Source organism: Peromyscus leucopus, chromosome 23 (assembly GCF_004664715.2).
Source record: "Peromyscus leucopus breed LL Stock chromosome 23, UCI_PerLeu_2.1, whole genome shotgun sequence".
NCBI lineage: Eukaryota > Metazoa > Chordata > Mammalia > Rodentia > Cricetidae > Peromyscus > Peromyscus leucopus.
The window spans coordinates 10,776,775-10,794,057 of record NC_051082.1 but is presented as its reverse complement, the minus strand read 5'-3'; the positions used below and the strand labels follow the sequence as shown (position 1 = coordinate 10,794,057).

The 17,283-nt window shown below is 48.1% G+C and overlaps 1 long non-coding RNA gene across 1 annotated transcript; it reads left to right on the top strand.

Annotated features, from left to right (window-relative positions):
* Window positions 1-3,897: 3,897 nt before the first annotated feature.
* Window positions 3,898-15,587, top strand: LOC119086584. The gene is made up of 3 exons (XR_005089896.1): window positions 3,898-4,009; window positions 4,102-4,240; window positions 15,347-15,587. It is a non-coding gene; the product is annotated as an uncharacterized LOC119086584 (long non-coding RNA).
* The last annotated feature ends 1,696 nt before the right edge of the window (window positions 15,588-17,283 follow it).

Below are 17,283 nucleotides of genomic sequence, written 5' to 3'. Positions count from 1 at the left end.
CGTAGCACGCGGTGCATGCTTAACGCACGGTGGTATCAACGGAGGTACTCTTGACCTCTCGAAGGCCCCTTTTGTTGAACCAGGCATGGTAGCACACCCCTGTAAAAACATTTACTAGGGAGGCTGAAGCAGGATGCTTTCTTGAGCCTAATAAGTTTGAGTCTAGCCTGGGCATTACAGTGAGTCTCCCTCTCAACAAACAAAAACAAACAAACAGACAGACAGACAGACAGACAGAAACAGGGCAGAGGAGGACTCAGTGTGTGAAGGTGCTTGCCCTGGGAGCCTGGGTTACTTCCATTATCCCATTGAACTCACCCAGCACATCTACTGCTATTTTGACTTCTGAAGGAGGTGTAGAAAAACTAGACAATTTAAAAAGATAAAGTGATTTCTCTAAAAGACCAGTTAAGTCTGGGGAAAATCCAATCCTCTTTCTTTTTTCCTTTTTTTTTTTTTTTTAAAGAACGAAACAAAACAAAAAACAAGAGTTTGGGGATTTAGCTCAGTGGTAGAGCGCTTGCCTAGCAAGCACAAGGCCTTGGGTTCTGTCCTCAGCTCTGAGAAAAAACAAAAAACAAAAAAAAAAAAACACAAAAAAAAAAAAAAAAAAAAAAAAAAACCTCACTGAATTCCAGGATCTTCTCCGTTTGCCACAGGGCAGAGAACTGAGTCTCCAAGCAGGATGTGAATGTGTCCTTGTCACCTCCAGGCCCTAAGTGCAGACACACCTAGCCTGAGGTACAGGTGGGTGTGACAGAATAGGCATGCGATTCCAGCGCCAGGTAGTCTGAGGCCAGAGGATCCTCAGTGTGAAGTGAGTCTGGGCTAGGCAGAGAAACTATCTCAAAAAGTCAGACCCAAACAAACAACAATTAAACCAAGCCCCAGATGCAAGGAACTTTGGAGGGGTGGGATTTCCAATCTTGGGATCGCCAAGGATTCTTGGTGGCTGTGGGCTCCAGTCTCCAGGTTGGACTGCATTCTTGGACTTCCAGTAGTGGACTTTCTGCTCCAGGGACTATGTGGCCTTCCAGACGACCTGTGCCCTTCAGCAACCAGCTTTGTGGGGTTTGCCCCTTACACACAGGCTTCTTTTGTGGACCATGAACTAAAAACATCCTTGTCATGAACGTATCAACCTGCTCACCTGGGCAAACATACCGATTTCCACTGTGGAGTCTTGGTCATGGTGGCTTCAAATGCTGGAAATGGTGGCTGGGAGGTGGGTGAGGAAGGTCAGGAGTTCAAAGTCATCCCGGGCTACATGAGACCTTCTCTTAAGAAAGAAAGAAAGAGAGAGAGAGAGAGAGAGAGAGAGAGAGAGAGAGGAGAGAGAAAGAAAGAAAGAAAGAAAGAAAGAAAGAAAGAAAGAAAGAAAGAAAGAAAGAAAGAAGGAAAGAAAGAAAGAAAGAAAGAAAGAAAGAAGGAAAATCATGGTGGGGTTGTGTCTATGTCTCAGTTGGTAACAGGCTTGACTAGCAGGCACAAAACTCCCTCAGATCTGCAAGGTGATTCACACCTGGAATCCCAGCTTCTGGAAGATGGAAGCAGGAGGCAGGAATTCAAGGTTATCCTTGGCTGAATAGAGAATTTAATGCCACCCTGAACTGCAGGAGCAGGAGGCTGTCAAGATGGCATTTGCTACCGAGTCAGACTATGTGAGTTCCCAGGACTCACATGGCAGGAGAGAATAAATTCCTGCAAGTAAGTTATTCTCTGAATTCTACTCAGGCATAGGCACACACATAGGCACATGCACACCGCACACATATACCACAAAACACACACACACACACACACACACACACACACACACACACACACTATATCTATACATATAAATGTGTATAAATTAAAAACATGAGCTGTTGCTACTTGCTCATTTATTCCCATATTGATCAATTGATCAACTGATCAAGCTTATGGATGCTCTTATCTTCCAGAGACCATCCTAAGTGTTGGTATACTGGGAGAAACAAAGTTTCTTGTCTTGGTAAGAAGGAGTGACATATTGTACCCAAGGGAAAGAGGTGTGTGTGTGTGTGTGAGTGTGTGTCTGTGTGTGTGTGTGAGTGTGATGACAGAGGACCTGGTGTTTACAAAGAAACAATTTTGGAGCGAAGGCCTGAAGATAACAGGGCTAAGGCTGTGGGAATTAGTGTCTTAAGAGAAGGGAACAGCGTGTGCAAAGGCCCTGAGGTTCAAATGTGCTGTGTGTGTATGTGTGTGTGTGTTCATGTGCATGCATGCATTGGTGTTTTGCCATGGAATTGGAGTTACAGACACTTGTGAGCTGCCATGTGGGTATTGGGAATTGAACCCAGGTCCTCTGGAAGAGCAGCCAGTGCTCTTAACGGCTGAGCCCTGTTCCAAATGTTTTAAGAGGTCCAATGGGAGCACTTGGCTGAAAGGGTAATGGAAGAATACATTGACATGAGGACAGAGACTTAGGGGTGGGTGGACCCAGAACTTGTAGAGTTTCTGTAGTTGGTCTAAGAACTGTAGCTTTGTATCCAAATAAAAGGGGAATCCCCAGCTGAGGGCAGGAGAATCAAAAAATGGAAGGTCTGTCAAGGCTCTACAGTGAGTTCAAGGCCGACTTAGACAACTTAGAGATCCTGTCTCACAATAAAAAATATGTGGCCAGGCGGTGGTGGCGCACACCTTTAATCCTAGCACTTGGAGGCAGAGGCAGGCAGATCTCTGTGAGTTCCAGGCCAGCCTGGTCTACAGAGTGAGTTCCAGGACAGCCAGGACTACACAGAGAAACCCTGTCTTGAAAAACCAAACCAAACCAAACCAATAACAAAACTAAAGGGGCTGGAGAGTACTTTGTGCTCTTCATGGGGGACACGGGTTCGATTCGTAGTACCCACGTGGCGCCTCACAACTGTCTGTAACTCCAGTGCCAAGGGATCCGATGTTCTTCTCTGGCCTCTGAGGGCACCAGGCACATGTGTGGTGCTCAAACATACACATGCAGACAACATGCTCACACACATACAATAAAAATAAACAAATCTTGGACAAAAAAAAAATTGAAAAAGTGTTGCCTGGGCAAGACTGGGCCTGTTACTCATCAGTTGTGGATTGGAGAGCCTTGCCTCCCTGCATAACTGGAGGTGACTGGTGGAAACAGTCACAGTCTTCAGCTGAGGACCCACAGGTGAATGCACTGGCCTCCAAGGAATAATGCCAAACCTGTGACCACACAGACAGAGCAACAAGAGTGGGTGAGTGTTAAAGTGTGGGAAGGTGACTGTGGCCAGAATCTAGAATTATATACGTAACAATTATCCATTATATACATGGATACATTATCAAGAAACAAAGTGAATGAGTTAAAAACATGTGTGTGTGTGTATGTATGTATGTATGTATATAGATAAATTATGGGTCAGCCAGATGGCTCAGTGGGTAAAAGGTGCCCAAGCCTGATGTCCTGACTTTGATCCCCAGGACCCACAGGGTAGAAAGAGAAGGCCAACTCCAGCAGGTTGCCCTCTGATCTCTCCATGTGTGCCAGTGGCACACGCCACCTCCCCAATCAATCAACAAATGTTATAATAATAATTTAAAAAAAAAAAACAAAACTGTGCCGTGGCCACTCATTGGCCCACGATTGTAGATTCCTCACATTCTTTGTCTTGTATGTGGCTTTAATCACCCATGCATCGGTTCATAGGAGGGTTTTCCTGCATCTCAGTCAGTTCGGAGTACCAGCTTCCTCATTCCCCAGTACTTCAGCAATGCACATCACTAGCTAGAGTTCAAGGTTTGCTTGTTTTTGAGCGAAAATTTACACACAGTGAAACCCCTAAAGCTTAAGGGCACCATTCTCTAAATATTGACAAGTGCACACAGCGGCTGTAGCTAGAGCCCTTATCAGGAGAGATAACATTCTCGCCTCCCTTCCTCCTGCCCCCAAGCAACCACAGCAGTCTGTCTGTCCATCCTGTCTGTTAGCTTTGCCTCGTCTAAAACCTGGGCGGAAATGGAATCAGAGGTGGCCCCATGTTTTCGCTCTATTTCAAGGTAACGCGTCGAAGAGTCAGTCAAGATAAAACTTTTACCTAGGCTTTCTTTGCTTTATTACAGTGGAGTACTAGTTCTCTGTGGACGAGACAAGACACAAAGCGATAGAACCCAAGATTTGCATGCAAGCCGGGCAAGTGCTCTACCACCGAGCCACACCCCCCGGGGCCCTGCCTTCCGTTCGGCTGCAATAATAAACCAGGTAGACTCTGGGTTGTGATTGTTCCAGAAGGAGATAAAGACGAGGTGGGGTGTTTGGCTTTCTGCATTAAGGGCTTTGTGTGCATTATCGCCATCTTTACAACTTAGAAAACTCCCTTCCCCTGGAGATAAACTGACACAAGCTTCAGGAAAAACACCATTGTTAAGTCATTTGATTCCAAGTGCTTGCATATTTCACATTTTGGTCCAATCTCCGCTGCTTCTTATTGGCAAATAAGGTACCTTGGAACCCTGCTCTGTCTGCAAAGGTGTCTCCTAGGGTGTGACAGGACTTCTCCTAGGAGCGGCCTTCAACTGGAAACTCCAGATTGGAGATTAGCTGTGCTAAGGAGCTTGTGACCCCAGGAGGACCACAGTCAGGTGAGGCCTGACGGAAATTTCTAGTCATAGCAACGACTGGTTTCGAACACACAGTCTGGCTTAAGGTTGCTCAATTTACGGCCTGATTGTTTTCAGCCAGATGATGTTGCCACCGTCAAGTATGGGCTGTAAAAACTGGGCTTTGCATTTTCATGGCCTGGGCTGGACTCCATTCAAATTGCTAAGTAGTCGATGCTGGCCTTCAATTCTTGGCTCCCCTCTCTCCACCTCTCCGACATTGGGATTACAGTCGTGAATCACTACACCAGGCGTTTTAATGCTTCGCTTTTGAGATGGCGTCTTGCTCCGCAGCTCTGACAGAATTAGAATTCCTTGCTGTGTAGCCCAGGCTTGCCTTGAACTCACAGCAATCCTCCCGCCTCAGCCTCCCAAGTGTTGGAATTAGAGGCATGTGCCACCACACCCACACCTTGCTTGGAGTTTCAGCTTGTGATCTTTCTGGCTTAGGGTTAGGGAGCCGCTCTCTCCCAGAGCTTGATGAACTGGGGGACGGCGGTCAAATTGAAGGAGGCCTATGAGGGCAGTTAAACACAGAAGGACCTGCCCAGGCCCTGTGCTCGAAGACTCAGGGGGAGGGGGAGTTTGGGCTCGGCTCTGGGGACCCACTCTCCATTACTTTGCATGATGCAGCTTTCCATGGCTAGTTGTCAGTTAACTTACTCTGTTCTCTGCTCAGTGCCTGGCTCAGGCCACCTCTTTTTGTTTTTAGACAGTGTCTCATGTAGCCTAGGCTAGCCTTGTGCCTGTCTGTGGCTTCCATTCTTGCTTCCTCCATCCCACCCCTATAGCCTGAGTGTCTGTCTGTCTATCTATCTATCTATCTATCTATCTATCTATCTATCTATCTATCCATCCATCCATCTACCTATTATCTATCTATCTATCTATCTATCTATCTATCTATCTATCTATGTATCTACCATCTATTCATCCATCATCCATCCATCCATCCATCTATGCTTTCTGAGACAGGGCCTTGCTATATAGCCCTGGCTAGCCTGGAACTTGTTTTATTAGCATAGGCTAAACTTTCACCTTTTACCTCAAACTTGTGGTGGTTCTCCTGCCTCAGTCTCCAGTGAAGGAACCAGAGGCATGCACTCTTGTGCCTGGGTCCTGTGTTTTGTTTTTTTTTTTGAGACAGGGTCCTGACATTCACTATGTTGTCTATGCCAGCCTTGAACTCACATCACAGCCCTCTCTCTTCAGGCCCTGGAACACTGAGGTTGTAGGCGTGTGTGTGGTGCTGGGTTTAACTTGTGTGGTGTTGTGAAAGGCAGATTAGATCCCTACTCTACGGCCCCAGACCCTTCCTTGCCTCCCATGTGCTCTCAGGGTAATAAACATCCAGATGTGGCCAGCCTCTCCTTCTCTGTCAGCTCTTTCCAAGGGGTTTTAAATTGCTCTGGGCTCAGAAAATAGGATGGGTACCTGAGTTCAATCCTTCATGCCTTTAAAGTGATGGGAAGGACCCTTCTCTGGGGCTCCCTGGACAGCCATCCTTGAATCTGTGACACACACACACACACACACAGATACACACACACACACACACACACACACACACACACACACACACGGGGCAAACAAACGTCGTCCTTTGGAGGCCCTTCTGGTTGATCCACAAGGCTCCAGGAAGCTTTCAGGTTCCACTTTTGAACACATCACTTTAGTCTCAGATGTGTCTTGGAGACAATGGGTGTGCCACTCATACCTCCAGGCTGTGTCCTCTCTCGTCTTTTGGAGGTTGGCATTTAACTGCTCAGGACGGCAGGATGGAGAGACCCACCTTGAAGTTTGTGACTGAGATCTGCAAGGCAGCGTGGAGGAGTCCCATCCATCCACTCTGCCAGGAATCCAGGGTGCCATTGATGTTGGGGGGAATCTCCAAGAGTCAGCTCTCTGAGGACAAAGTCTCTGTAGCCTGGGACAACAAGCCAGGCCCTTGAAGCCCAAGGAAGGGATCGCTCTTTTTTTTTTTTTTTTTTTTTTTTCCCAATTGCTGGCTAATGTCAGTTGAATCACACACTGCTCCTGGCATGACATGATGGCATCACTTTGCCTGGGTGATCAGGGACCCTTGTCACTGGCCACTGTCAACAGGAGGAGAAATGAGTTCTGCAAGGGACATCAGCATCAGGTTAGAACCTCAGATTGGAACTTGATCAATAGGCCTTCCCTCCCCTCCCCTTCCCTCCCTTCCCTCTCCTCCCCTCCCTGCCTCCCCCTCCCCTACCTACCCTTCCCCTACCTTCCCCTTCCCTTCCTGAATATGATATCATGTGGTGCCTCAAAAATCTCTATGTAGCCAAGGGTGGCCTTGAACTCCTGGGATTACAGATGTGTGTTACCATATCCGGTTCTCGCAGGCCCTGATCAATAGTCTCTGCTGTCTTCTGGGGCCTGTGGAGGTCCATGGAAGGATTTATACTGGGCTTTCTGGATTCACGCCCACCGAGATCTGACCAAGTCTTCCGGGAGAAGGGAGGACAAAAGGGGACTGCCGAGGTAAACCTCACACAGCACGATGCCTCGCATGGTGAACGAAAAAGAGGAAAGAGCCGGATCAAAGCGGATGGACAGCACCCACAGGGCTGCTGAGATGGTGATGCTCCATCTACTTCTTTGCATGGACATGTAGTACTGACTGCTCAAGTTGTTAAAGAGGACATTTATTTATCTGTGTGTGTGTGTGTGTGTGTGTGTGTGTGTGTGTGTGTGTGTGTGTGCTGGTGTACAAGCATGTCTGTGGGTTTGCATGTGCCACTGCACATGTGGGCGTCAGAGGACAGTCTGTGGGAATCAGTTCTCTCTTTCCACCATAGAGGTCTCAGGGCTCGAACTCAGGTCGTCCGTCTTGGTGGCAAGCTCTTTCATCCTCTGAGCCCTCTCATGGGCCCCTAGCGTAGCTTTTGACAGATGTACTCTGCAAACCTGCCGGCAGGGTTGAAAGAGACTCCTTGACAGGACCGAGAAAATTTCAATTTTGATCGAGTTTTCCCCCTTTCAAGCCTTTTGTGTATTTTCGGTGACCTTGGCTTCTGGCCACTCTCAGTTCCAGGGATAAAGTTCACGGATCTTTGTCTCCTCTACTTTGCATGGATGCTGTTTATTGAATTGATACAAGAAAAGAAAAAGCAAATGAAATGATGAGGAACGATGAGGACGGGAGAGGGCTGGGGGTGTGGCTCAGGGGTAAAGTGCCTGGCCAGCGTGAACAAGATCAGGGTTCCATCCCTAGCAACCCACCCCTTACCCCCAAGTATAGCAAGAAATGGAGTCTGAGCCGGGCGGTGGTGGCGCACGCCTTTAATCCCAGCACTCGGGAAGCAGAGGCAAGTGGATCTCTGTGAGTTCGAGCCAGCCTGGGCTACCAAGTGAGTTCCAGGAAAGGTGCAAAGTTACACAGAGAAACCCTGTCTCGAAAAACCAAAAAAAAAAAAGAAATGGAGTCTGGCTTCAAAGCCGGGTGTGCAGGACCCAGATGCAGAGTGATGTCATCACGCTCCAGCAAGACCAAAGTCGTGGGCACTTGCATTTATCTTCATCATTTTCTTCCCTCTATGTCACCTCAACTTCCCCTTTAGATACTGATCCTGGCCCTCCTAATTAGGGAGGAAATTATCTATCTATCTGTCTATCTATCTATCTATCTATCTATCTATCTATCTATCTATCTATCTATCTATTTATCTATCTTTCTATCTTTCTATCTTTCTATCTACCATCTAACCATTACTGTTGATCCTATCTATCTATCTGTCTATCTATCTATCTGTCTATCTATCTATCTATCTATCTATCTATCTATCTGGGTTTTTTTGTCAGTCTCCTGCATCCCAGGGTGGCCTTTGAACTTATTATATACCTAGGGTAATCCCAGACTTCTATCCTCAGGTCCTCCTACCTTCTGAGCACTGGGATCATTGGCATGTACCACCACCATTTGCTCTGCAATTTGCTTTCCTATAGCAGCTTTGAGAAACTCTTTCTCAACAAGGCAACTGATCCTCAGTGTGTCCACAATGCAGGGTCTCTACCCTTTCCCTCCTGCAAGTGACTTTTCACCCAGAACCTGGGTGAGTGTCTGGGCCTCACAGGTCCATCTGACTCTCATAACCAATGCTCAGGATTTTGATTTAATGGGCCTGAAAGAAGCTTAGAAAAACACCTGTGTTTGTGAAACCAGATTTTGCATTATTCTGTGGAAAAAGACATATGGTACTATCCAGTTATTTTTTTCCTGGCCAGCCTCCTTGCTTGTCAATTGATTGGCAGAATGGAGTAGTAGAGCATTATTGAACCCTCGGATATTTGTTTTTCCTCATCTGAAAGGTAAGGTATATCCATCTCATAGTACTACCGTGGAGGTTAAGAGTGAGAAAAATATTTGCCAGGAATTCAGTATTTATGACCAGCCAGGACCTGTGCAGGATTTATAGGCTCCCAAGAATGCACTGGACAGCTGAGTGCATACAGCAGGTGCATGAAAATGCTCATTTCCTTGCTGAGGATATAGCTCAGTGGTAGAGGACCTAGTTTGCAAAGTTTAAGGCTCGAGTTGCAATCTTTAGTACTACAAGAAAGGAAAAAGCAAAGAGAGAGAGAGAAAAAAAACCTTGATGCTGTAGCTAATCCTGCAATGCTGGCACCAGGGAAGAGGCAACAGGTGGATTAGGAAGGAGTTCAAGGCAAGCCTGAGCTACATAGTGAGTTTGAGGTCAGCCTGAGCTACAGAATGACTTTGAGGTTTAGCATGGGCTATGCAGTGAATTTGAGGTCAGCCTGAACTACATGAAACTGTTTAAAAAATGTTTCAAAATTAAGGAATCTTGAACAGGTTTTTATTTCATTTACTTATGTATGTATGTATGTATGTATGTATGTATGTATGTATGTATGTATTTTTGGAGGCAGGGGGTCTCTATGTAGTCATGGCTATCTTGGAACTTCTTATTTAGATCAGGATGGCCTCAAACTCACAGAGATCCTCCTGCCTCTGCCTCCTGAATGCTGAGGCTAAAGGAATATGCCACCACACCTGACTTGAACAGGTTTTTCTTTAAAAAAAAAAAAAAATAAGATTATGTGTGTGCCTGAGTGTATGTGCACCAAGTGCATGCAGTGCCCGTGGAGGCCAGCAGAGGGTGTGAGAGCCCTGGAGTTACAGATGGTTGTAACTGCCACGTGAGTGCTGGGAATTGAAGTTGGGTCCTCTGTAAGTGTAATACATGCTCCTAACTAGAGAGCCATCTCTGCAGACCCTGATTTTGTCTTGTTTTGTTTGGCTACATGGTCCCTGGTAGCCAAGGGTGACTTTGACTTCTGATCCTGTGGCCTCTCTACCTTTTGAGTGTTGGGGATCAAGGCCCCAACACTCAACATCAAGCCTTTCTTTGCTTGGGAAAGAACTATGGTAACGGTGGATGTGTTTGAAACTGTCCAGCTGGGGGCACAGCTGGAAGAGACCAGTGGCTGTTTCTTCCAGCTGCAAATGAAAGGGTCCACACCTCAGGGGAAAAACAAACCTCTGTCCCAGGCTGGGGAAAGGACCCTGGAGTGGGAGGAGCTGAAAGTAGGTGGGAGACAGATGTAATCGGCATCGGTGCCTGGATTGGCTCTTCCTTTCAGAACTTCGAGGTTGTAACCCAGACAGGTGCAAGTGTGAGTGTGTGAGTGTGCATGAGTGTATGTGTGCGCAAGCAGGTGTGTGTGAGTATACATGCATGCAAGTGACAGTGTGTGCATTCGTGTGTGTGTGTGTGTGTGTGTGTGTGTGTGTGTGTGTGTGTGTATGTGTGTTTAAGAGACACTGTAAGAACCTGAGAATGGAAAGACTAACAAATGAACAGACAGGTGTGTGGTCAGGGACATAGGCGATGTGGTGTCATCCTTTGTCTATCAGACCTGTAGAGAGTAGTTGAGTGTGGTGGTGCAGTCCTGTAATCCAGGGCTTGGGAGGTGGAGGCAGAAGGATCAGCCTTGGCTATAAGAGTGGGCCAGGAGGCTAGCCTGGGCCACAAGAAACCCCATTTCAACCCACCCCTCCAGAAAAACAGGGGCTGGGGGGATGGCTAGGGAAGTGCTGGTTATGCTACCAAGAGAGATCCTGAGTTCTATCTCCAGAACCACAGAAAAGGTTATCATGTGCTGTAATCCTTTTCTGGGGCCTTGGGGACAGGTGGGTGGATTCCTGGGGCTAGCCTAGCCTAGTGGGCGAGTTGCAGGCTGGGGAGAAAGACCTGTCTCAAAAAGCCCCTGAGAAATTGCCTCTGACCTCTACATACCTGCAGACACATCTGGAACTACCCCTCTCCATATTACAGGGATGAGAAGAAGAACTCATTTATTTTAATTTTTGTTGTTTGTTTTGCTGAGACAGGGTTTCTCTGTGTAACAGCTTTGGCTGTCCTGGAACTAGCTCTGTAGACCAGGCTGGCCTTGAACTCAGAGATCCACCTGCCTCTGCTTCCAGAGTGCTGGGCTTAAAGGCGTGCGCCACCATGCCTGGCTGTTTTTAGTTTTTAATTACATTCATTTATTTATATTTGTGTGCATGCATGCGGCCAGAGGACAGACACATTGCTGAGGTAGTTTAGCTCTCTCCCCGACTTGGGTCCAGGAGATCCAGCTCAGGCCAAGCCCCTTTACCCACGGAACCAGCTCACGGATTTTTACTGTGTATGGCACAGGCAGCTGGGAAAATAAGAATTTAAGGATGAAAGAGGAGAGAGTGAGGAGAAAGATAAGGACCCTCGTATGGTGCACAGAGTCCCTGGGTCCATTTGGCGTGGCTTGGCACCGACAGCAGCCTCTGCCACAGGCTCGCTCTCTCTCTCCTGCCTGTCCAGAAATAGTTTCCGGGAACCATGGTGCTTCCCCGGCAGCCAGCGGGGAGATAAAGCTGTGTCGCTTGTCTTGGCTGCCTCTCAGTTGACACCTCTGACAGGCCGCTTTGATCTCGGGTTATCAAGGCCTAACCCCTGCCTGGCCTGCTCTGCCAGCAAACCCCCCCCCCCCTCGCTCAGGGGAAAAGGGCATTTCAGAAGGTCAGTTCAGAGAGGGACAGGCCGCTCCCTGTGCCCAACTGGCCTTGAAGCTTGGGTGCTGGATGCAGGAAAAGGTGCCCAATTTTTACTCTGCGGCCGTCGTCGCGGCTGGGGGATGGGCGAGCCTGCGCAGTTGTGGGGAGGGAGGGTAGTTCTGGCTGAGCCATGAGCTGACCAAGTTGTGCCTGTAGCCTAGAGGGTGGTGTCCTCATGGGGCCTGAGCCTTCACCACAGATAAAGAGTGGTGAAAGCCAGAACTCCCCAGTTCTTGTCTCAAAACCGCTGCTGAGTCATTGGCTGGCAACGGGTAAAGCCTGCCTGCCTGCCTTCTCTTCAGGTCCGTGTTTCCACCACTCATCTGGTAAAATATAGAGGATTTAATAACTAGGACCGCCTCTTGCCAACAAATCCACACGTGGAGACCCAGCGTGAAAACTGGTTGGAGGCAGAGTGGGGGCTGGCTGGAGAGAGGGGACCCTGGGATTTGATGCCTCAATTCTTTTTTAGCCATTAATTATTACCATCAGCATTGTGTTTGAGACATTGTCTCAGTACAGCCCAGACTGACCTCCATCCAACCCACCAATCGGCCTCAGCCTTGTGAGCTCTGAAGGCCCAACATACATCACCACCTTCCAGGCTCTTGGTTCAGTAAGGTTACTAGAACCGAGGCCCACTGTAGCTAAAGCTCACCGACTGGGTGTCTGAAAAATAACAACGATGTCGGGAGTGGGTTAGATGGCTCAGCTCATAAAGGCACCCGCCACCAAGCCTGATGAGTTCTGTCCCTGGGACTCATGTGCTGGAATTTGAACACTGACTCCTGCAAGTTGTCCTTGGCTTTCCCCACGCACTGATCGGTGGACACACCCCTGCTCCATACAAAATAAATGAAATGTAATAAGACTTAAAAGAAAAGAAAAGCACCATAGTAGAGATGCATAGCTGTGCAGCTTCAGAGGCTGCAGTGTGAGGTGAAGGTGGGAGCCTTGTTTACATCTAGTGTCAGATTGCCCCCACCCCCGCCCTGTGCCCTGTGTGTATTATTTATTTTTATGTATATGAGTGTTCATCTGTGTGTACGTACGGGCACCATGTGTGTGCAGTGCCAGAGAAGGCCAGCAGAGGGCATCAGATCCCTAGCAGCTAGAGTTACAGACAGTTAAGAGCCACCATGTGGGTGTTGGGAATTGAACCCAAGTCCTCTGAAAGAGCAGCTAGCTCTCTTAACTGCTGAGCTATCTCTCCAGTCCCAGCTTTGAAGCCCCGTTTGGATGTAAACCTCTGCCTCTTACAGGTGGTATGGCTTTGGATCACCTTCCTTCTCCAAGCTTTTATATCCTCATCTGTTAAAAAAAATGACTGAATACAGGGGCATGGTGGTGCACACCTTTAATCCCAGTACAAAGGAGACAGAGGCAGGTGGATCTCTGAGTTCGAGGCCAGCCTGGTCTATAGAGTGAGTTCCAGGACAGCCATGGCAACATAGAGACCTTGTCTCAGGAAGAAAAAAACAAACAAACAAAAACAACAACAAAAAAAAACAGCAAAACCAACCAACCAAATAAGGCAGCAGCAAAATCCATAGACAAGATATAACTGTGGCCTGACTCACCCGGAGGGCAGTGTGGGCCCTGCAAAGGCCTGGCAACTGTATGCAAATGCATTTGCCTGGATTTATTTTGTGACCCTCTCATGGCGTTTGGGTTTCCCTAGGCAAATGCTCGGATGCTCACTTGCTTACATGCTATGGAAATGATGCTTTTGAACTGTGCCCATGTGGTGAGCAGATGAGTCAGGCCCAGTTGGCGTTGGTTTTGGGCCGTTTTGACAAAAGGAGAGCCAGATGGGCATCCCAGAGGCTGACTGCTTCTGCATGGGAGATGCTTCCCTGGAGTTTTATATCTGGCTATTCCGAGTGTGGTCCACAGACCAGTAGCATTGGCCAGGAAACTTGGGTCTCACTGCTCCAGGTATCACTGGCATTAATGAGGGGTTGTAAATATGTGCTTTCTCCTCTCCTCTCTTCTCCTCTCCTCTCTTCTCTTCTCCTCTCCTCTCCTCTCCTCTCCTCTCTTCTCCTCTCCTCTCCTCTCCCCTCCTTTTCTTTCCTTTTCCCTTCCCTTCCCTCTCCTCTCCACCCCTTCCTCCCTCCCTCCCTTCTTCTCTCCCTCCCTCCTTCCCTCCGTCCCTTCCTTTTGTTTTACATGTATGGACATTTTTTTTCTTGCATTTACCACACGCATGTATGTAATGCTCACAAAGGTCAGACACTGGTGTCAGATCTCCTGGAACTGGAGTCACAGATGATTTGTGAGCTGCCATGTGGGTGCTGAGAATGAAACCCTGGTCCTCTGGAAGAGCAGCCAGTGCTCTTAACTTCTCAGTCATCTCTCCAGCCCCAACAGGGACTTTCATGAGCGTAAACCCCAACCAATGTGTGATATTCTCAGTCATGAGATGGCTGTGTTGATAGGATTCTGAGACTTATGGGGGAAACATTGTCACTCGATTAGCCATGTCTGCCCTGGGTAGAATGGAGGGGGTAGGGTGAGGTGCTGGATATCCCTGGATTTTCTGAAACGTCTTTATTATCATTTTCTTATGAAATAGAGATGATGGGTGTGGTGAGACATGTCTGCAGTCCCAACACTTGAGCGGTGGGGGCAGGGGGATCAGAAGTTGAAGGGCATCTGTGGTTGCATAGTGAATTGAGGCTGTATTGGATGCTGGTTTCAAAAAAAAAAAAAGGAAAAGAGAAAAAAAAAGAGTGAGCAAGAGAGAAAGAAGGGGAGGAAGGGAGGGAGGGGTGGAGAGGAGAGGGAAGGGAAGGGAAAATGAAAGGAAAGGAGGGGAGAGGAGTGTGGAGTGTGGAGATGGATGGAGATGAGTTCCTCAGGGCAGAGAAGAACTGACAGGTAAGGTCAGGGTGAGCTAACCCATCTCCTGAGTCCCAAGTGCGTTCTTGCCAGGTTCAGTGGCACATTCCTGGAGACACACTGTCTCAAAACCAGAACCACCCAAACTGTGGTCTTCCCGAATATCTGAGATTAAGGACATTGGCCCCAGCGAGAGAAGCCCAAAGCCAGAGAGCTCAACTTCAATCCAACTTCTTCCTTTTCCTCAGGGGCCATGGAACACACGGGTCCTTTCTGTGTGCTTGGCAACAGGGTCTTGCTATGCAGCCCAGGCGGGACTTGAACCCGAGACCCTCCTCTCTCTGTCTTCTTAGCATTGAGATTATAGGTGTACATTATGACACTGCTACACAACCAGGTTTAAAAAAAAAAAAAAAAAAAAAAAAAAACCCAAAAAACTTGTTTTAGAGTTTCTAGTTCTCGTAGATGTCCCCCAGAGTTCCTCAGACTATGAAATGGTTCCAGCTGAAGAAGGGAGGAGATGAAGAAGAAACTAGAAAAAAAAAAGTTGCTAGTAGCCCACAGATGATCCGGTCCTTTAACCCCTGAGGCGCCCCCCGGAGTGGAGAGCTGGGCAACGCTAAATCAAAGAGTAAACATTCAGGAGGGACCCCGGCGTGTGGGGGATGATGGGAAATAAGCACCCCTGATTTCAATCCACGGATTTCCTCTCCCCCCGCAGACCCAGGCCTGTGTATAAACGCTATGCAAATGTGTTTACTTTGTATTTTATTTCAGTTGGAGTCACTCAGCTGTCAGGACCTATATCAACATGTCAGCCGCTTGAACAAACATGCGTTGCAAGTGGAAATATTTCAGATAAACAGACATGATGTTATGACATGGCAAACCCCAACCCAACCCTGGGGAGGAGGCAGAGACCCAGGAGAAGACAGAGGGAAGCAGAGCCGCTGGACGATCTGTTTTCCATGGCTGAGGCCCTGGAGGGTCAGCTGTAAATAAAATCGAGTTTTGATTACTTGTGGTGTGTGTGTGTGTGTGTGTGTGTGTGTGTGTGTGTGTGTAGGGGTGGGGGTGGCGTTGGGGGGGTTTCCCCTGCTCCCTGGCGTTAATGTGTTTTGTCAGCTGAAGAGGCCTGCTTGGCAGGTACCCTGAGATTCTCCCTGGTGTCCCTGTTGAGTCCCAAAGAGGAAATGAGACCAACAAAGAGACCACAAACCCACCAGATTAATTTAATTCGTGGCGTGCTGGCTGTGTGACAGCGGACTGCAAAGCCTTCCTCTTCCTCTTCCTCCTTCTCACTCCTTGCTTGGCCTCTTTATTAACTGCCTTCACAGGAGGCATGAAGAGATATTTTGTTTGCATTGCGTGTGTGGGTAGAGTGGGGGCACACATGGGGAAGAAAATGTGTGTGTGTGTGTGTACACTCTCGTGCATGCATTCACTATGGCATGCATGTGGAGGTCAGAGTACAACTTGAGGGAGTTGATTCTCTCTTCACATCGTGTAGGTCCTGGAGACCCAACACAGGTTGTTTGGTGGCAGGTTCCTTTGTCTACTGAGCCATCTCTCCAGCCTGATGACTCTGAAATTTTAAGACAGAGAGTCTCAATATTTAGCCTCTGTTGGCCTTGAACTCATAATCCTCCTGTCTCAGTCTCAAGTGAGCTCAAGACCAGCCTGGGCCACATAAGACATGACATAAACAAATAAACAAACAAACAATTTTAATCATAAGGAATACCAACATTAGTCCAATAATAAGATGAAAATGTGCTTGGCAAGTCTGGAGAGGTGCCTTAGCAGTTAGAATCATGGTTTGTAGGCAAAGTTGAGGTCAAACTCACAATTGTCCTGCTTCTATCTCTTGAGAACTGGGATATATATATCCCAGTATATTAGACAGGGTTTTCCTTTAGTTTTAGTGCTTGTCCTAGATCTTGCTCTGTAGCTCAGGCTGGCCTCAAACTCACAGAGATCTACCTGGCTCTGCCTCCCGAGTGCTGGGATTAAAGGCGTGCGCCGCCGCCGCTGCCGCCGCCGCCGCCGCCCCCCCCGCCGCCGCCGCCCCGCCGCCGCCGCCACCACCACCACCACCGCCACCACCACCACCACCACCACCGCTTGGCCGAGAACTGGGATTGCAGACAAGCAAGAACACTCCCAGCAAGCAATGTTTTAATGCAGTATGTTATCTTTTGCACACAGCCCAACACAATGAGAGATGGGAGGGTAGGTTCCAACTCCTCTTCCTTCCAGAGGACCCGTGTTTGATTCCCGGCACCCCATACGATGGCTCACAAGCGTCTGTGATTCCAGTTCCAGGGGATCGGGTGCCCTCTTTTGGCCCCCCTTGGGCACTGCACTCAACCGGAGCACAGACGTACATGCAGGCAAAACACTCATCCATATAAAATAAGAATACATAACCTTTAAAAACCCATAAAATAATAGTTGAAAAAAATAAATAGCCTTTTCTTCAGCCTGTTTAAGCACCACCGACTGTGTGTCATGTCCATTCCCAAAGAGAACCCTCTCAGGTTGGAGTTTTTCACTTACTGAAGAGAAGGGGCTTGAGTGAAGCCCAGAGAGGTTCTGAGGCATACCCTCGGCACCACAGCCAGGAAGCATGATGGCTGGATTCAACCGCAGCTGCCTGGTTCTAGACTCAGTCTTCTGGCTGATGCAGTAGGCGTTCGAACGTGGGGTGGGTG